The sequence below is a fragment of the Corvus cornix genome, chromosome Z, assembly GCF_000738735.6.
Source record: "Corvus cornix cornix isolate S_Up_H32 chromosome Z, ASM73873v5, whole genome shotgun sequence".
In the NCBI taxonomy this organism is placed as follows: domain Eukaryota; kingdom Metazoa; phylum Chordata; class Aves; order Passeriformes; family Corvidae; genus Corvus; species Corvus cornix.
In genome coordinates this window covers 3,859,698-3,881,780 of record NC_046357.1, presented here as the reverse complement: position 1 = coordinate 3,881,780, position 22,083 = coordinate 3,859,698, and positions in this window count along the sequence as shown.

Genomic DNA, 22,083 nt, shown 5'->3' with positions numbered 1-22,083 from the left:
TTTTGTGAAGTAGCTCTTCTACTTTCATTTTTTAGTACTGTTGTTCTACTCTTGAAATATTACTCTGCTGTGTAATACCTCTCTTTTTGTGTCATTGGACCCATGTCTATAAGCTTTTTGTGTCATTGGACCCAGTTCTGTGTCACTTACCATTTCCCTGGCAGGTATGATTTGACATTCCATGATAACCACATTTTGTTTACTTAATCAACCATACATTTTTGAGTGTGCAGTGCAGAAACCCTTGCTTCAGTTCATTATTTTTATATCTTCTGTGGGAGAATTGAGATGTGACAAGGAAAAAATCTCTTCTCTTGATTTTCATGATACTTTTCCTCTCAATGCTTACTAGTGGGAACCATTGATTAGTGATTAGAAATCTAATTCTATGTTTTCCTGTTGTACTTTCCACCTCCTTGCTGACCCCTCAGCTGAACAAGTTCAGCTTCTTGTGTTACCGCACCCTGAACCAGGCTGTGGTTAATTTTTTTTTAACTGCTATTTCATTCCTCACTCATTTAGCAGTTGCACTGATCTGTGAAACTCATGCTTCTGATTTTTGGGTGTTGTTTCTATTAAAAGAAGAGAGATGTGTATATTGTGCAAAATAAATATTTGGGAAAGTTTTGAAAAGGAAACTCATTGGTGAAGAATAATCAAGTGGAAAAGATGGCCAGCATGCTTTTGTTCCTTGATAGAAATATGAATTTCTCTCAGTTGCATTTGTTTTTTCCTTTGGATATATTTTCCTGAGCATTTTTCATTGCTCATAAATCTCAAACATGAATAAAAGGGAAATTTGCTTTTGGATAGGGCTAGGATATTAGTTTTTGAGAAAGTTGGATGTGTTCAGACAAGGCTCAGTATTATTATCTCCTTGAGGTACTGGAATCAAGAGAAAGCAGAAACCTTAAATATTGAGGGGTGATTCTGAGATTATAGCTCCTGCAAGTTCTATATTTGATTGAATTATTCATGGTTAATTCAGCTATTTAGTATGAATCTGTCAGATACAGAATGTACACTTCTAACTGTTCAGTCTGCAAATCAAAGAGCATTTCACTGTGTTGTAATCACTAGATTTAGCTTAGCAGGCTCTGGCTTCCTGAGAGCTCAGCGGGGATGCTTAGGGCAATGCGTCCAGGTTGCAAACTGTAGTCCATTTCGGACAACCCCGCGGTCTTGCTCAGGCCAGCTAGCAGCATTACAACCAGTGATGGTGAAGGAGGCGAGAAGAGTCACCCATGAGGGTTTGAGAAGACTTTAATCACATCTTATCCTGGCGACCCTCAGAGGCAGAGAGACCTCGTGATCTGGGCACGGGGAGCTTTTCTCAGGGTCTCAGGGGCGGTCCATGGGCAGGGTTGGGGTACAGGAACCAGCAGGGAGAGCCTGAGGGAGTGGCCAGGACTAGGGGCAAGGAACAGAGCAGGGAACAATCTGGGATAGGAAAAAGCAATGGGTTAACAGATTGCCACATCACTGCTTGTTTTGTCTTGGTCTAAGAGCAAGATTAATGCAGTTTTGATTAAAGTATATTAAGTTTCTCCTCTTGAACTGATTGATTTTTCTTGCAGTTTCAAAAGGAATATTTCAGGTCAATCAAAAATATTCAACAAAATAAATTTGAAAATAATTTCAAGTAGAAAGAAACACATCATTTTGCATAAGATAATACACATGTATTTTAAACTTCATGTTAAAGCCCATTTGAAGGGGCTACAAATCTTTCCTCAGATTAGTAAAATTAACTGCTTCAATTGGAAAATGTTAATACTTCGCAGGGTTCAGAATTCTTCTTACTTGCAGTGCTACCTTTTCCCCAAAACAATGCAAAAAAAGATTATACATTTTCCTAGAATTCTGCTGCTTGCCAAACTCTTATTTTTAATGAAATGTTTGATCATCTTCTTTGCTATATATTTGTCTATTGAAAATATTTTATGTATATGAAATATAAAACAATTTATATAAAAGTATAGTATGAATAATTTTTGTAACTTATTGTACATGTGTTACAGAGTTAAAGAATAAAATCTCAACATATTATCATCAGCTTTTATGACTCAGCTTGTATTATAACTTCTATGTGAAACAGTATTTCCTAATTTCTCTGTAGGGCAATAAACTGTTGTAGTGGTTTGGTTCAAAATATCCATTACTTACTTATTTTGCTTCTGTGAGATAAGAATTAGGAAAAAGCAAAGCAGGCACAAAACTTAAAAGAATGTAAAGAAGTTTATTAACAGACCTAAAAGGAAGAAAAAAAAGTCAGACTAAACCTTCAGAACACTTCTTCACCGCCCCCCACCTTTCTCCCTTCTCCCACTGACAACGTAAAAAGACAACCCTTGAGATTTTCAGTCAGTTTACCACCTCTATAATAATCTTTTTCAGTTCACTTAGGGAGACGAATAACTCTTGCTCATGCTATGGAGACATCTCCACAAGAAACAGTTCTCTCATGGCTTCAATGTCACAGCGAGACAGCCGCCCCGGTTGGTTCTCTGCTCACATGTGAGAGTCCCTTCCCCTGACTTTCAGCTTTCCTCACAACTGCTTTCGAGGGTCTAATCTTGAGCTACTGGGGTACCATTTTAAGGATGAGCTGTTCAGAAGCAAAGGTTCTCTTCACCTATCTCTGGGATCATCTTCATCTCTAGGAATAGAGGCCCTCCTCCTCCCCTGGCAGCAAGGGTCTTCATCACTTTCATCTCTAGGAATAGAGTCCTTCTCCTTCTCTAGGAGCAAGGGTCCTCATCAAATTACAGCTACTGTCATTTGCTTGTTTCAGCACAGGTACTTTTGCTCTCACAATTGCAATTTGGACACTGTACCCCCCATGCTTTCATGAAATTACAACGGGTACTCTGATATATCATAGTCCATCACCACCATAGCTTTACAACAGAATTTCAGCTTCTAAGCATCTCCTCTTTCTCCTCCCTCAGGGTTTCAGCTCTTCCTGCTTCACTGACTTTGGTGTCTTTATGGCATTTTCTTCACGTGCCTTCACCTTTCCTCTTCCTCTGACTCGGGAGAGGATTGATGTCTGCAGGCTTCGTCTGTTCTGGAGGAAACTTGCAGCACTAAAAGGGTTAATCTCGCCCAGACCTTGCAGCTGGAGTTTGCTTATCGCTGTTGGTCACATGATCTTTGCTGGGCAGCGGGGCATCCTCAGATGAATCTTTGGCTGCACTGGAGGGGGGGATGGGGAGCTGGGCCGTGCCGCCTGAACGGAGCAGGGCTGTGGAGGGGGGGCGTGGATGGAACATGGGCCTGCTGGGCCACCTGCAGGTCTCCCCCGCTACCTGTCTGAAAGTGGGAAGACAAGAGAGCTTTCCCAGGCTCTGTTTGTTCTTAAATGTGGATCACAGAGGTGTGTCAAGCTTCTTAAGTGGCTTAAAAATTTGCCAATATTCAAACTAGCCAGTTGATAGGTTCTGTTAGGTCACAGAGGAAGCTGTAAGCATCTCTTTGCAAGAGAATCACTTCTGTGGCTGATGGAGCCTTCTTTAGTAAAAAACCAAACTATGCTAAACCATGACAATTGTCTACATGGTTTTTTTTCTGTGTCCTGCTGTGTGGTCAAAGCAAGTTAGATCAAGTTGCTCAGGACCTGAGATCTGATTATAAACAAGCAGAATCCAGACTCCTCAGGCAGCATCAAACCTGGCACTAAAATTTATCCACTTCAGTTGAACGTCTTGCTGCTGAACTCTAGTGGGAGTTTCTGGGTTCAATGGAGGAAGGAGCCCTTTGACATTTCTACCACTTGTTTATTGAAGGTGTTTTGTGCTAAATTCCTCAAACAAGGAATGGCTTAGAATCATGATGTCATGAGTAAATGACAAATGCTGAAAAATCTCTCAGCATTGGGTTTTTTTCCAACCCCCTTTCTTGTCCTGATTTGGGTTGAATTGTCCGTCCGATGTGATGAGTCTTCATTTGCAAGACACATTTAGTGCAATGACTTTCTGTGGTTACTTACCTTTTCATGATCATTACACAATGTCTAGATAATAATTTCTCATCACGCCCTAGAAAATGTTACATAAGAGACGCTGTTGCCTGCATTTTCTTCAGAGGCTACAAAAGCATAGTGTTTCCTACTGCTAGCATTTGAGAAATATTGGACTGTTTCAGGGCCATCAAAAAATAAAAGCCTCTAGAAACAGTTATGGGTTTCAGGTTTTGTGTTGGTTTTTTTTCTGAATACCGATGCCCCAGAGAATGGATAAAGCAGGATGTCTTGTTTCGTGTCTCTGACCCCTTCAGAGGAATAGGTTTTTCTTCTTTTCAACTACATTGTCTTTCTGACTGTCCAGCAAGGCTGATATGCTGGTTAGCAGGTAACATGAGATGCTAAAATGGTAGGCACATAGTAGTCAAAACTCATATGTTCCAATTTACATAGCTCCTGTCTGGGGTTAACCATCCTTCATGGATAGCTCTTTCACAAGAGTATTTTCAAGCATGGCATGTATAATCAATGATACTGGGAGATGTGGCCCTACACAACACAGACGTTGAGAGTTTTAGATTTAGAGATTTAGAGCTGAAAAAGAAGTGGGATAATCTTGCCACTTCAGTCTGGATCAGTACCATTAGTGGATCACTATCCTTTCTTTCAGATTTTTCTCCACCTGATATGGCTTCAGCAGAATACTAAGTAAAACAGTTGATCATAACAGGTAAAATGGGAAGCTTTTTTTTTTTCATCTATGAACTGTTTAATGAGGGAGTTTTCAAAGGAATTGGTCCTTCTATTCCAACAACAAAAATCTGGGATTCAAGATTAAGGTTCATATGTGTTATTCATTCCCATCTCATCTTCCAGATAGGCCCATATAGGTGACTGCTGGCTTCATGTCAGCAAAGTCCTTCCTGCCCTAGACAGTCTTGCTCCCGAGTCAGTTCCGCTTCTCTATACAGACACTTACAGAGTGCCTGTAGTAAAAAATCTACTCATCCTTGCTGTGCTACCAGGCCTCCTGCACTAGGGAGATATCTCACTGTCTTGTACTAGCTCAGAATATTCTTCATAATGAAAAATAACCTAGCATGGGCTCTTCCTTCTCTGAAGAATATTGAAGGCGAAGTAGTGGAAATGGGACACATTACAGAGAGAGAGAATGAGAGTGGGGATTGGGAAGTTTTAAGAGACTTCAGAAGGCAGGATCCTACCTTCTTCCTCAAACAGCCTTCAGGCTGTTACCTGATAACACTGCACTGGGACTACAGTCCCTTTACCTTTCCTCTAGGCACCTGTGAAGAAGTGGTCTCATCCTCCATTTTTCACACAAGTACCTATGACAGGAAGAATGTAAATAGGGCTAAGTATTTCATAGTGCCCCAGGTATTGATAAAACTCCTCTGTTTCTTCTGGCACATTTCAAATGACCAGAACTACTGGTATCAGTGCTTATAGGAATGCTACATATTCAAGAAAAACTGCTTGTAGAATATTTGTTAACTAAAAATCAATCCCATGTTTTGCAATACTACTTTCAAAAATTGTACCAATTGCTCAGAACTAAATATAAATTTCCCTGTAATTGTGAATCAGATGCCCAAGATTCACTAAAACTAGTATACTCCTTAATAAGAAATTGAAGCAGTCGGAAACTTTTCAATAAAGTTTTTTTGCCATGGGAAAATTCAGGTTGCTAAGTCTGGATACTTTATTGGAATATATCTGCTTCAACAAAACTCAGCCCCAGAATATTTAATGATTAAGACATTTTTATATATTTTGTTGTTGTTGTTGTTGACCATTTTGCCACTTTTCATTCTTCACACTTTGTATTAGAATTACAAGCTAAATGCCAAAGTCATATTTTTGATGACATAGAAAGCTTGCTTTCTAGCTAGTTTTTATCAAACCTTAAGGCCATGTTTGAAATTTAATAAATTCAATTTCACTCTGAGAAAGGGAACAGAAATATAAGTACTGCAAGATAGATATGCTTCTTTCAACTAGAATCTTACTTTCATTTTATTATGATGATTTTGTATACTGTGGTAGGTACAAAGAATATTAAATAACATACAGCATCTGATTAGTGATCACTATCTGAACATAGCATTAGAAAAAACTGCTTCTTACTGCATATTTTAGCATTTTTTCTTGTACTTTGTATTTCCATTTCAAAGGGTACTTCCATTTAAATCATATTAACATGTGTTAATAACTTTCTATTCTTTACTGATTCAGCTCCTGTACTGAGTGTACAGCATAAGCAGCCCAGCTCTATCTTATTTCATTCTGCTTCAATGACTTTTTAAATCTCCTGTCAAAGACAGTTTATGTTTTTATTGGTGCTTCTGTTATCAGGATTTACTTTAATATAAAATTAATTAGAAAAGAAAATTGCATGCTCCTGCTTCATCAGGAATGTTATTATTTTAAAAATTATTATTAAGGGCACTAGTGGAGAAATTCATCCTGATTTAAATAAAGTGATCAAGAAAGTATCTATTGTCACATAGTTTGAATGAATGTTTAATCAATCACTCATACAGCCAGATTGTACCCTCTCCAATACCTGTTAATAATCCAACATCTCTGTTATGGTTTAATACCTGAGATAAATCAAAGGACAGCCATAATCACCAGAATTAACAAAAATAATAAGAAAGATGACTATAGTGTTTAAACTTAGGTGCATTAAATCACATGGTAAATTTAAAATAATATGAAAAATTAAAGTACAGATTTTCTTACTGAGACATACATGCCAGCAGTATTTCTAATTTAATTTCTTTTTGTTCTTTACACTGTGAACACATAACCTCTTTTGATGACTTGCCTTTTTTTTAATGAAGTCTTGCTGTTGACCTGTGTAACCCATTAACATGTTACATGTACTGTCAACGTGGAGTCATTCATGTCACAGATGTGTAGTTCCTTGATGTGTAATTCATAGAAAGATGCAGTAAATTGAAATTCCAAATATCTCCAGGACTATTGAAGTGTTGCAGGAAATTCTAGTTCTGTTCACTTCTTGAGCCACTACAAAAAACTAGAAAAAGAACACAGGCATAAGACAGTTGGATTTTCCTAGCTTCTCAGCAGCTTTATTGAAGATTTATTTTAATATGTAGATATAATAACTGTTTTGCATGAGAGATATTAGTGCCCAGTGTTAATGCACTGCTGTGATACATTTTCTTCTTTTATGGCATAGAAACTTCACACTGACAGAGGACTTTCTTGATACGTGGGGGTGATCATCGCATTTCTGCAGAGACTGGAATGGCAGAGACCATGCATCATAATTGCCTTAGAAGTAAACATTGATCTTCAAAAAGTCTTTTCATAGTTCCTTATAGAAAACTGTTATAATTTTAAAATAGGGGTACCAGAAGAGTGAACAGATGACAGCATAAACAAGCACATGATTACCACCAAAGAATAAATAACTGAAGCCATAATGTGATGGGATCCTCTTGTATATTGTGTTTGTGTCCCAGCAGGCACTTAAGTCTCCTACTTTCAGATAGGAATATAATGATAAAATAGGTATCTTCTACTACTGCCAGAATGTCAGATGTCAGCTCACAGATGAGAGGAATGGTATTTTCTCTTTAGCCTGACAGAGATATTAGTGTCAAAGAATGCAGACTAGATGTAAAAAGACCAATTTGCATTTTTGTTAAGACAAAGACTATACTGGAACAAAAAATTAATCTCCTGTAACTGGCACAGAGAGACCATGGCTACGATTTAGGCAGAAGGAAGGTACTTAGCACAGTTTTGACTTGTACAAAAGGAGTATGAAACTTATGAAATCAAAACAACTGGGCAATCACACTGTTTGGGCACTGGTAAAGTCAAAACTGTTGGTGAGTAGTCTGAGAAACAAAAAGTCTGTTCTAAGTTCCCGAAAATATAAAACAACTATTTATCCAAAAAAAAAGAAAAAAAAAAAAAAAAGAAAAAAAAAAGAAAGAACATGCATGATATTTCTGAGTCCTTTTTCTATTCTAAAAATGCATTAATTCAATTCCATTAAGCCATTTACTATCAGTCAAAAGAAAAAAATAAGTACAAGCCTAGACCTCATTGCTCATTAATCTGATGAAAAACAGGCCCTTAATATTTAAATTTCTACTACTTCAACATTGATTAAAGACAGAGATCTTCTGAAAGACTTAGGAACAATTCACACAAACAAAGGAGCAAATAGCTGTTATTCAGCTTGGTTTACCTAATCTATAGCTCACGTTTAATAGGACTGCTATGTCTGGCCAAAATTCTGCAAAAATAAGACCTAAGGATTTGCAAGCACTCTGCAGTAAAAAAAAAAAAAACCAACAAAACGTATATACTTTCATTTCCATTCAGCTACTCTGTAATATGTTCTCTGAGTTCTGAGGGACAAGTTTTAAAGATAATGACCTGTATGGAGAAAAACAGACCAATGGAATAGTATTTTTTTTGCTAAACAATGCATTAATACATTTTTCCAGCTGCCAGACCTCTATATACTTAACTGTTTGGAATCTTCTCATTTTCTTGGTATTAAAACTGCATAGATACAGCACAATTTCAAACAAACAATTGAAGATATTCTGATAAAATAAATATATTCTCCTATGATTTGTATTCTTAACACATACTGAAATCAAATTACATTTTGGTCAGTCATTTTTTTATTACATAATGTAGTTACAGAGGGGTAATGTGAAAAGCTCATTTGACGTTTGTGGTATTCTTGGCCAGAAAACTGAAAGACAAAATGGTTTTGTCATGGATATAATAAGCACAATTCAGTAAAAGTTATTGAGCTTTTGTAAGTTTATTACTGATTTTCTCCCAAGTGTCAGATATGAACTTCGGTGGTTTTTTTTAAAACTATATCAACATTTTTTTGGGTACTTTTGATGAGGGAGGAGTCAGATACCATTTAAAACAGCTCTAAATATAAACCTGTGTGGTGTCTGGCATTTAGTTACAGTCTATCCCTGCCACCCATTCCTTAGACCAAAAATACTACCGAGGCAGGGAAAGCAACTTCCTTTGCTTGGGGTTGACTTAAACATGAGAACCCTTAGAGAAAAAGGATGAAAAATGAAGGTTTCAAACCCTCTTATTGTACAGAAATCTTTTGGGAAGGACTTTCAACACAAGCATAAACCGTGCAGTTTTCTGTTTACTTTTCTTACCCCAGAGAGGCCAATCCTTACAAAGGTTGAGTAAAAACTGATCTTCAGGGCAGAAAAAAAAAGCTAAATGAGTGTGAAAGCTAGTAGTATCCCCATGGGTTTTAGTGTGGGCAAAATGGAGCACGTTCCATAGCAGATAAACATGATCCTTCTGATCCAAGCACAATTAGCTGTATGGAATGGTTCTAAAACAAGAAACCTTTTGTCAAAGGTTTGCTCTTTTCAGGAAGAGAGAGAGGATTTGAACTATGAACATCCAGTGTCAGGTCATTTCTCCAAGCACAATCTGCTGAGTAAGTAGGACTGAAGGCAGGGAGATTGGCTTTTCCTCTAATTCACTTGAGCTCAGGAGCTTTGAGCATCCTGCTCAGATGTATACCCAGTGATGCATAGAGAGAAAATTTCAGCCATACTGTAATTAGCTGTGATGGGTAGATATTAGGTATGAGATAATAATGAAATCACTGGGTAGTTAAAAAGCTGTAGACATTTGGGCCCTTTGGAAGGATTGGGGGAGGGGGACTGACACAAGCAGATGTTCCAGAGGGATTTACTCTAGGAGATGGCAAAAGTTGTGAAGATCTGAGTTTCACACAAAAGTACCTGACTCTCTATTCTTTGATTTTAGAGGATCAGCCCATTAGAACCACAGTGGTATTTTCCATTTAAATTAGTAGTTTCCATGCAAGGCTTTAATCTCAAAACACTTGGGAACTATTTTCAGGAGAAACATGGGACAGGAGAAATCCCTCATGGGACAGGAGAAATCCCTCATGTTCACATTTGATGTCTGAAGCCAATTGAAAGATCCATGGAACACGAGTAAAACATTGGTAAGGGCTTTTGAAAATCTCACCAGAGCTGTTTACAAAAAGACATGACAGATGGAAACCCCTAAACTGCTGTGTTCAGTGGATTTCAAATAGAGGCCACTCACAAAAGGAAAGAGAATAGGGTGTTTTCTTTTGAGGAGTTTGTTTTTCTTTTAAAGATAAAGACAAACTTGGTGCAGAAGTCCAGAACAAAAGAAGTATGTGCCATTCAACAAATAACATACAGTTGAAGATAACCTACAGTCTGAAATTAGTTTGAAGAATGTTATAGCAGATAGAAAATAACTTCTGCTTTACTTTTTCAAGCATTTCAAAAGATCTTTTCAGATTAAGTATATTAACCTGCACTGTAACTGACTGTATCATTAAAGCAGATTCTAAATTAATATGAATGGACAAGAAATTGTGAACTCATTTTAGAAATGTTTCCCAAGCCATTATCTTTCTTCTTCACGCATGAATCTAGAGAACTATGAACAAAGCATTGACATTATCATTGATTTGCCATTGAAACATACATTATCTACTGCTAAGTGCTGACACTGAAAAATCCACTTGCATGAAACCTAGTTTCTATAAGAAACAGCTATATGGAAAGAAATTTGGGAAAGTATATCTTTCAGTTTTAAGATACTGACTTTAAAATATCTCCCTGCTTTATAGTAACTGTAAGCAGGTTTGTGATTTAAATTATTCCAAAAAAATTGGATTTTCCAAACATGTGTCAATAATTTTCTGTCCTCCAACAGCAATAATGGAACTTGAAACAGGGTACTACATTCAGAGAGATGAATATAAGATAAAAGGGCTGGGAAGGGTCAATTGTGCAATTTAAGACAAAACATAGGATATTGCCAATTTATCCTCCTACTTCATGTCCAACAGTGGTTTAAGAAGAACAAGGAAATAGTCTTCCTCAATTGTACTGATATTCAGAAAAAGTATATCTGTCAGAGCCTTGATAAATTTTTAACTGACACATTTTTAAATTTAAAATCTTTAATTAAAATTTTATACATACGTCTGATAACATATGCCCTTTTCTGACAACATACATACTATAACATTTTGGGTTCTCAGGCTGAGCATATCAGACCTTAACTTCCTACACAAAATAAAGAGACAGAGTTCCCCAAATTGGTCACTACACTGACACAACTACCTGAAAGCTCTCATACTGAAGGGAGGAACAAATTCTATGTGTGGTTAGCTTGTTTCGTATATAGAAAACACCCTAAAGCTTGTGAATTTAAATTATCAACAGCAATATTAGAAACATGTCATCATTGATGTACTTCAGAAACTGGAAGTCAATGGTTTCAGCATTCCATAATCGAGCAGATTAGATAAAGAACTGGAGCAAACAGAGGCATTCAGGTTTAAAAATGGGCCCTAGAGGGAAGCCCAGAAGATAGATTCTGCTGTTTGAACCCTGCACTGTAGACCAAGACATAAACATGACTTTAAATTTTGGGATAGTAGCAAAGACAGGAGGACCAGCACGGGTCAATTAGTGCAGACAATCCCTTGATGCAAGCAGGTACCCCAGGGTTTGACTGGGCTCACGAGTAAGCACAAAGTAAGAATTATTCAACAGAGCAGAATCAGGCTTCTAACTGCTGGACTGGAAGCTACAGATTATTGTTTTGTCACCTTGTTCACTCCAGCCTTGTTCAGGTCTAACGTCTAGACTGAGAGGTATCACACATTACTCTGAGACATGACATGTGCAGCAGCCTTTTGACTTCTACAAGCTGCACACAAAGTTCAACACCATCACCCCACAGTGTAATCTCTGATTTCCCGGAACTTTCAGAGAGTATGCAATACACTAGCCCAGAATAAGGAGATTTAGGATTTAAACTCATTAATTTTTCTTTTCCCAAGGGAAGAGGCAATCTCTTCATCTCTGATGGGGGAAATACATATTAAGCTGAAGCCTATAAGAAGAAAGGCAATGCTATGTTGCTAATGCAGTAGAAGGTCTATAACATGAGTTCTGGTTCCAACTAGGGAAAAGAAACCAAAACCAAACAGCAAACCCTCCCAAATGTTTAGTCTAGCATTCAAGACATGTTGCAGTGTTGATGGTCAGCTATATGTCCAGATAAAAGAATGTATTAAGACAAATCATGCAACAGCAGGGATTGTATCCTATATTCATCCACTCAATCAAGTATTCAAATCAATAAAGGAAACTCCCTGAAATTTGGAATCATGCCAGAATTTATTATTTGTAAATTAATCCCCTTAAGGATTGACATCATTTAACTGCAAAAAAATTATTACAGACTGTAGTCTACCATCGTTTCCAGCATTAGAATTGCAGATAATTTTGTAAAGAATGACAGAGATTAGAGCCTACCAATATCAGCAAATAAAGTTAATGTTTTACAAATCAGACTCCTGCTTCAAGCAGTCCTCAAGTAACTAGATAAGAAGTCTTCAGTAATACTGTATGCAGCTCCAGGAGGGTTTTCTTTCTTGTGAGGAAATTTTGCTAAAATTCAGGGCTGGGGCAGGTGAGGGGAACAGAGAGGAGGGAATTATTATAACCAACTCACAAAGTGCAAACAATGTGCTTTGACTAGACATTTTGGTGTTCCAAAAAGGCACCATTTTCAGGTATAAAAGCTCCTTTTCTTCTTCTGAGGAAAAATGCAGAATGCTTAAATTTAGGTCCTGAGAAACTGTAGGGAACACAGCTTAAATGGAACATGATCATCACCATGGGAGACTCTGAGAAGCTCTGAGAAGGTGGTTCCCAAGCTGCTTTCTGTCAACGCTCTTTTGGATTCCTTTCATTTGTTACACGACACTCTACTCCTACTTGGTGTCTACTTTTATTCTGTCCTGATTACTTGCCTTCTTAGCAGCAGAAGAGAGTGACCAGTTTATTCCCAGGATGCTTTCCAGTGATTGAAATTAACTTTTCTAGCTCAAAAGGCAGCTTTCTTTCTAACATAGTCCAAACTGCTGTTTGTGTGCCCAGGTAATCCTTGTTTATCTAGTACTGATGGTACTAGAATATACTGAATTGTACCTTGATTATACTGAATTGTCTCTAAAATTTTAACTGATTTTTTTTTTATTTCACTGATTCTTTTACAAGGAGGACAATTTTTTTAAAGTTAATGTTATCATCTTGCAATATAATATCCCAATGTAAGAGAAAAAGCTAAAAGTTTATGAATTTTTGACAAAAATTGAATCAACTGTGCTTGTTATGCAGTCATATAAGATCTATCATTTCTATTACTATATCTGAAGCTGATTATAAGTGAAAATCATGTATCAACAAGGATGTCGTATTATCTTCAATTCTCAGAAATAATCTGCTGTAAACTGATTTTAAACTTCAATGGTTACATTCAGAAAAGTGCTTATCACCACTTACTCTGAAGGTGAGAAGGAAAACTGAAGCCACTTGTTAAAAAGGTCAGAATTTTTCATGTGATTCCTTAGAAGTAAAAGAAGAAGTAATCAAGAAATACAGTAAATACTACCTGAGAAGTAGAAAATAACCTCCTTACATTGCAATTCTGCTACAATGGAACTACCTCCTACCAGGACTAAAACCTTTAATCTTTCTGAGATCATTCCGGCATAGTCAAGAATAGGCTGAATTGCAGTACCAGTGAGAACTGACACTGCAAATATTTCATTCTGGTTGTCAGCTGATTCAATTGAAGCACTTCTTTCACTGGTCAGGTTTCCAGACATTTTTATTTTTGGAAGTATGTATTTTTAATGACATATAAAGAAAACCTAGGAAATACCTAATAAAGAGAACACTCCAAAAGTAAGAACTAGTGTCTGAACTTGAAGATGGGAGAGAAACATCAGAAGTGAACAGAGAGAAATGATCCAGGGACTGAAGACAAGGTCTTTGTCTCATTTTATAGGAGGAAATAAAATCCCCAAATTAATAACTCCATAGTCTGCCTCAGAGCAGATGGGGATGGAATTTGATTTAATAACCCCACAAATGTGGACAAATATCTAATCTCTTCCTCTTGCTCCCAGCTGTAACAAATAGAAAAACAATTCACAGACATTTAAGTGCTTTATAAAGTAAGCAAGTATTTTTGCTTTTTATAGAGAAGGGAAAAGCAACGTAAGTGGCTTAAGAAATTCATATGCAGTCATAAAAACCAGCTAGACTTCAGGGATTCTGGGACAATGTTAAATGAGGAGAGAAGAGCAGTTGTTTAAAACTGGACATAGAAGGATGGAGTTGATACTAGAAGGCATGTGCCAGAAGGCTATAAAATGTTAGAACACATGGTACAGTCTTGATTAGTGTGGGATATAGCCCTTTGTTCCTTGATTCAGATGTTCAGGAATACCTTGGATTCAGAGGATCTGGCGAACAGAATGCCTAGGATTTTTTGTTGAAGAAATTTAATTGTAGGAGCATTTCCATTCAAACAGGGCCAGGTGGTAACTGTGAATGAATTCTGTTAAATAAAAATGTCTTTGAAATCTGTTTATCTTTTTTGATTTTTTAAAACCCAGAAAGTTCAACGGTCTTAAAGGCATCAATTGCAGAAATATTGCCAAGGTCACTGAAGTCTCCAATGACCAGGCCTCACAGGATTCCTAGTTGGATTTACTCCAAATGTATTTTAACAAGGGTTTCTACAACTCTGTGGAAATTTGATTGTTTGATATCATTCCACATGCTCCAAACTCTTATAATTTCAACACATAACAGTCCTTATATCATTTTTATGCCATTCATAAATTAATGTTGACAGGTTGACAATTATGCGAGGTAGTAAAAAGTGCCTGAAAATATTGTAGGTCTTCATGATGATCTGCAACAATCTAACTAAAATGAATGCCAGAGAAAACCAAATCTATGACTATATTTTCATCTAAAATTTCCTCTGAAGAAGCAATGGACTGACAGTTTCTTCCAGTGTCAGATGGTATTGTTTCTCCTTTTTGGTACAGAATTTGAAATAAGGTATTAAGTGCAGTTAAACAAAATTTAATACAAAACAATCTAGAATTAAATTTATCTTTTTTTCAAAAAATATTTCTTCAATAAACTTAGTTGTCTATATTTGCACAGGAAAAAAAAGTCCTTTCAGTCTCTGAAAAACATAACTCTCTGATGGTTGGACTGATAGAGAGGACACAGACATGACACAGCTCCAGTTCTCCATTATTTGAGCAGTAGGGTTGCTGTGGCTCTAGGCAATTTTAATACTTCACTGGGTTTTTGCAGGGCCATTCATATAGTCACTTACGTGTTAAGGCAATATGAGATCTGACAGGCAAGAGCTCTATGTACTGGCTACCATTATTTAAAGTCCATTGATCCACTGATCTCAACAGAGTTACTTCTGATTTATGCTAGTTTGAGTCAGTGAAGAATCAGTCTTCCTAAGTTTGCTGCAAGTGTACATATTTTCAGCAAGTTCAAGAAACCTCTGTTACTACAGAAGACAGTTTCTGGATCATATAAGTAAGTGAGATCTTATTACCAGTTAGAGAGAGAATTGAAATGTACTGTTTTAATTTTTTTATAATTTCTCTGGATGAAGTAATCAAATGATATTAACCTGGATTGATGTCTCTAATAGGCAATTTTCTCTAATTAAGCAGCTCAGTTTTATCTTAAACACTTCTTTATTGGAAAATGCATCAAAAATTTCACATGATCTTCACTGAAAAAGAAATTTTTCTAAAGCAAAATTACCAAACAAACATAAACTTAATGCCATTTGATAAAATAAATCCTTTTCAATCTGAAAAATGTTATTAAGTAAATTCTTTAATGAAAGCTGGTACCTCTTGTCTTTCATTAAGATGACCTCTTGTTGTATCATGCATTTTAACCTGAATACTTCTCAGTTTAGTTAAAACACACACACATTTGTTACATCAGTGCTATACAGTCACCCTGCAGTTTGAAGTTTTACAAGTTTTTGTGCAGGTAAGGAAGTGGAAACTTTCCAGGACTCAAATACCAATAATAACTATGGAGCAGATTGTGGAACTGTCTACATGGTGGCCAACATGTTTTGGCAAGTTCTCACGGGTTTGAGTTTGCTCTAAGTGTGTGTACATAGTAAAACTCCTGTCTATCGTGAGTACGAGCTGGGATTACAGCCAACCAGTAGCTCTTCCCGGGAGGGATTCCACCTCTCCAAGAGACATTGCTATTCAGCAACAGAATGCCATCACCGCCCTATATGCTCGGGCCTGAACTGAATATTTGATAAGCTAGTGTTCCGGTTTGGCCAAATTTAGAAATATATCCTCTGAGAGAAGGCACAACCACCCGTCCCCCACAAGATTCGGGAAAAAAATAAATTTTCCTTGAAGGAAAGTGAAGAAGATAAAACTATTTATTTAACAAACACACGGGAAAGGAAAATAATGTTAAATGGTAAAATCTTTCGCTGCAGAGGAAAAACCTGGGAAAGTGTTCGAGTCCTCCCTTTGGTCTCCTCGGAGCTGGGGCTTGGCCCAGGGCCAGGCCCTCTGTGCCCGGTGGAAAGTCCTCCCGATGTGCTCTGATGTTACAACAATCAGGCAGTCCAGTAGAAAAGGGGAAAAATCCGGAATTCCAGAGAAGGAAAAGCAAGGTGCAACTCTCAGTCTCTCTCCGGAGAACAAGAAACTGAAACAACTGGCCAAAAGCTGACTGGAAAGCCGCAAGCCAGGTGCTTCCTCGCTCCCCTGCCGCAGCTGGGGGGAAAAAAGCCTACTATCTTTATGTGACCTTGAACAAGCTGCAAACTGCTTTGAGAAAGTTTTGCTCAGTTTTTTCCTTCCCCCTCTCAGGCCTGAGCCTGAGGCACAGAAAGGCAAAAAAATTAATTTCTGGGCATAGGCAGCGATATGGGATACACATCATAAGGTCACCCCAAGACAGCTAGGAAAATTCCACTTCTTTCTAGCAATACTTAGTCATCACCCTTTAAACGTGCTCCATTGTCATGACCCAGGAAGCATTGTGCTGGGTTTGGCTGGAGTGGAGTTAGCTTTCTTCATGGTAGCTATCATGGGACTATGTTTTGAATTTGTTTGAAAAGTGTTTTAGCTATTGTCAGTCAGGGCTTACACAGCACCAAGGCCTTTTCTGCTCCTCATCTCGCCCTCCAGTGAGAAGGCTAGGGGTGCACAAGAAGTTGGGAAGAGACACATCCAGGGGCAGATGACCCCAATTGACCACAGAGATACCCCATTCCCACTCCAAAGAAGGAGAAAGTGGGGACCTTTGGAGTGATGGCATTTTTGTTCCCAAGTCACTGTTTCATGTGATAGAGCTGTGCTTTACTGGGGGTGGCTGAAAACCTACCTGCCCACGGGAAGTGGTGAACGAATTCCTTATGTTTTGTTTTGCTTTGCTTGCACGCACAACTTTTGTTTTCCCTATCGAACTGTCTTTTTCTTAACACATGAGTTTTCTCCCTTTCGTTCTTCAGATGCTCATCATGTCACCAGGTCTTTTTTGGCTGAGGAAAAGCAGTGGTGAAAAGAGTAGCTGGAAATTCTACAAATGAAAATGATCCTGCAGGTGATCTCCACCTCCTGACTAGGGGCAGATGAAGCATGCCACCTCCAGTCAAGGTACAGACTAGAAGGTGTCATCACAAGCTCCCTTGCTCTGCCCCGGAAGATACCTGTGTTACCTTCTGAAGATCTGAATAAAAGGAAATTTGGAAAACAAAAGAGCTTTTCAGAGTGGGCCCTGGCAGAATGGACAAATAAGACAGCTGAGGCTGCATTCTTCTCCTTCAAGTATTTTGTTCTGATCTTTGGATTTTGCTCTTTGGGGAGTGGGAATGGGGGAATGCCCTGATAGCATTTCATAAAGCTCATGATATTGGAGATTTTTAACAAGTTTTTGGGTAAATAGCCCAAAGTCTCAATACATACTCTGGAACTGGACAGTGAAAGGAACGTGTTCTCATTTAAGTTTATTGCTACTGCAGGGAACTCTTTCTCAGTTACCTGAGGAATCAAAAGCAGAGTGTCTTTGTGGCTTTAACCTTTCTTACTAACAGTCCTGCTATTGTCAATAGGATACATGGAAACCGAGGCACTCTTGGCCCAAAGAAGCAGGCCATTAACAGTCTGCTACCAATTTAAACCAGTGCATACTCCTCCCAGTGATGGGACTTGTGTTCCAGACCCCTCAACAGCTCTGCTGCCCTTCTCTGGACACACATCAGAACTTCAATGTCCTTCTTGCTATGGGAAGCCCAACACTGGACACAGGAATCAAGGTGCAGCCTCACCAGTGCCCAGTACAGGGGACAATCCCTGTCCTGGTCCTGCTGGCCACACCATTGCTGATACAGGCCAAGATGCCATTGGCCCTCTTGGCCATGTGGGAACATCCAGGCTCATGTTCAGCTGCTGTCACCAGCACGTCCAGGTCCTTTTCCACTGGGTAGCTTTCCAGTCACTCTGCCACCAACCTATGGCAGGCCATCCAGATAGTTTTTAACCCAGTGAACTGTGTATCCATCCAAGTCACGAGCAGCTGATTTCTCCAGATGAAGGCTGTGGGAAATGCTGTCAAAAGCTTTACTAATGTCCAGGTAGAACATCATCAACAGCCTCTTCGTCATTCACTAGGCGGGACACTTTGTCATAGAAAGAAATCAGGTTGGTCAGGCAGGGCCTGCCTTTTACAAACCAATGCTGGCTGGGCCTGATCACCTGGGTTTCCTGTACATACCATATCATCACTCTCAAGATAATCAGTCCCATAACCTTCCCCAGCATTGAGGTCAGGCTGACGGGTCTGTAGGTTCCCACATCTGCCGTCCAGCTCTTCTTGAAGATTGGCATCGCATTTGTGAACCTCCATCCGACTGAGGCCTCCAGTACTGATAAAAAGTGGCTTGGTGAGCACTGTCATCATCTCCTTCAATACCCTTGGGTAGATCCCATCCAGGTCCATAAACTTGTGCTTGTGTAAGTGGTCTAGCAGGTCACTGACCTTTTTTCCTTGGATTATAGGGGTTTATTTCTGCTCACCTTTGCTGTCTTACAGCTCAGCAGACTGGTCTTACTATTAAAGACTGAGGCAAAGAAGGCATTCAGTACCTCAGCCTTTTCCTCATTCTCTGTCACTATGTTTCCCTTTGTATCAGTACATGATGAAGATTCTCCTTAAGCCTTGATTTGTTTGCTGATGTATTTAATAGAAACATTTGTTTATTCTTTACTAGTAGTAGCCAGTTCTAGATGACCTTTGGCCCTTCTAATCTTCACCCTGCATAACCTCATGATATCCTTGTAGTCCTCTGGAGTTGTCTACCCCTTCTTCTAAAGATCATAATCTCTATTTTTTCCCCTCTGAGTTCCAACCAAGGCTCTCCATTCATCCAGGCCGGCTTTCTTTCCCAATGTCTGATCTTTTGGCACATGGGGACACTCTGCTTCTGTGCCTCTAGGATTTCCTACTTGAAGAATGTCCAGCCTTCCTGGACTCATTTGCCCTTCAGGACTGCCCTCCAAGGGACTCTGTTAACAAGGTTCCTAAACAGGACGAAGTCTGTCCTTTGGAAGACCAAAGGGGCAGTCGCACCCTTAGAAGAAGCAGTACTGCTGCTGGTGACCTCACCCTGTGACATACTGAGACCATCCCCAGGGCCATGCTCACCAGAAGCTCTGTTTCTCCAGCCATCACTCAGATAGCAGAGGCCTCCATTTCTGTTGATAAAAAAATTAGGAGGGATGGGCTTAAAATTGTCCCATTAAAAATGAAATATTGAAAAGATTAGTCACAAAATTTCAGCTACACAAAATCTTGCTGAGTCCAGAATATTCTAGGAACCTTGAAAGTTATTCTGAAGCTCTGTAATACCAAATTTTCTATGGCAAATATGAGAGCCAGAGTTTTTGCCACAAGATTAGGAGTCTGAAGCACCTGGCAGGTCAAATTTCTACCAGAAAGGGTTGAAACCTCAGCACTTCAGGTGATACTAAGGCACAGGTTAGAGGCACATGTTTGGTTAGAGCAAGATTGCTCTAGTCTTTCTGGATCACATCTCACCACAGGCCTAAGAAATCAGATGCCTAGAAAATAGACCAGAAGCCCTGCAGTGGAGAGGAGAGAAGGCTTATGGCCTCTGTTGGGTTTCAGATGCTTTGTGGTTTTAGGTGAATTCCTCTACATGGACTACCCAAGAGCCAAGGACCCAAAACTTTCCACTGTGCCAAGCAGATGGCTTCTGGAAGTCTTTTGGAGCAACTAGCCCCAGAGTGTGACATTTCTATAGCACTGCACAGGGCAGAGGTGCACAGAAGCCATGGGCCTAACACCCTGGCAGGAACTGGTCCACAGCATCTTAAAGAACTGGGAAAAAATGCAAGGAGCATTTGGAATGGAAATATCTTTTATTAGTATATCTAATATCTTCTCTTTGGTTCATAAAGAATGAAGAACATTTGGTTCTGTTAATAAGCAGAATAATTAAAAAAAATACTAACCTTGCAATAGCATAAAATTCTACAACTTTAACTATCAGAGTGTCAGGTAGCTCTGTATTGAGTGCTGGAAAAATAAAATGGTTTTGTATGGCCAAAGGTGGGCTTCCCTCACAAGACAGGTCAGCATAAACAGGTTCTATATTTTGGTAAATATGTATACATGCACTAAAGTATCTGTGCTTTAAGCTCTGTCCTTGTGGTCTCAAAATACCAGTTTTGAGAGAATTTAATGTGAAAGAAACTTGGTGTTGCAAAATGAAAGTCATGTCTTTTTAATGGAGAGTAGAATGATTAAAATGGAGGTTGAGTTCAGTGGTAGATCATATTTTCATGGTTATTAAGTCCTGTTACAGAAGATAATAAGTATTAACTATTGTACAACAGTGTTTCCTTGCTTCATCATTTAAACACAAAGCAGATAGAATTGTTTGTAGCATACCTGGCTCATAGAATAGTAATTTAGGTTATTTCATGAGCGATTACATCAACTGTTATCTCCATTTGCAGAAAAAGGATTAAATACTGCATCAAGTCTAGGTAATAACTTCCGCTGTGGTTTGTCTGGCTTGATGTGATGCCTGAAGGCTGAAAGCAGCAGGTACTGCCTGTCAGTCACTGGACTTGAGCTACCAAATAACTGCACTTTAGCATTGGTTCTGTTCTGCCCCTTCAAGGGCATCTCTAAATGTTTCTTGTTAAAATGTTCTTTCTGAGGCAATCAATATGTTATGAAGGTGTGAATTTGCTGATTTTGTATATCATAGGTTTATAAACCACAGTGAAGTGATTTAAATCAGAAAAAGAATGAGTTTTGCTTGCTTTTTATATTTTTTTTTAATCTGGTAAGTAGCTTCGTGTAATAAAAGTGGAGAACAAAGGCAAGAGTAATGATGATTTTTTTTTTTAACTGAGGTAATAGCATTCTCTTTTACTGTTACTTTTCCCTGTGGGATCAAGGTCAAAAAGGCAAGTCAAAAAATTTTTTTTTAGTATACATTATGTTTATTTCCATGTGGAATAAACCTTTGAAATTTTTTTTTTTTCCATAATGCCATTTGAAGGTACTTGCTAACAAGTTAGTTTCTTGCTTATTTGATGTCTCCTTATTCAGAAGCTGACCTGTTTCTGGCTGCCCTAAAGGCATGTACCTCTGTTCCTCTGCACAGACAGAAGGAACAGAGGTACGTTACCTTCTGAAGCTGCACCACAGTTCAACACCCAGATAATCCTGATAGGATCATAAGTGGTGATGTCAAGTGTTTTGAATACCAAAGTGCTGGAGTTCTATTGATGACGAAACCTCAGTAAGTAATATTTTTCAGGTGAAATGTTAAGCCTGGAGCTAGAAGTTGGAATAGGATGAAGATGACAGTGAAGACTGCAGACACCCAGCAGAATGAGCATTAAACATCTTCCAGCTGACCATGATCCATTTATGAACCAACCAGTCTGCACTTAAGCCATTGCAATTACCTGAAAAGAAAACAAAAAAAGCAGTTGGTTGTTTAATTTTTATATTTTCATACCAAAATCTGTATGTTGTCAAGGTGGATGAGACTCTCTAGGTTCTCCTAAATTTCAGGCTTCCAAGTTGAATATCTCAGAATGAGTC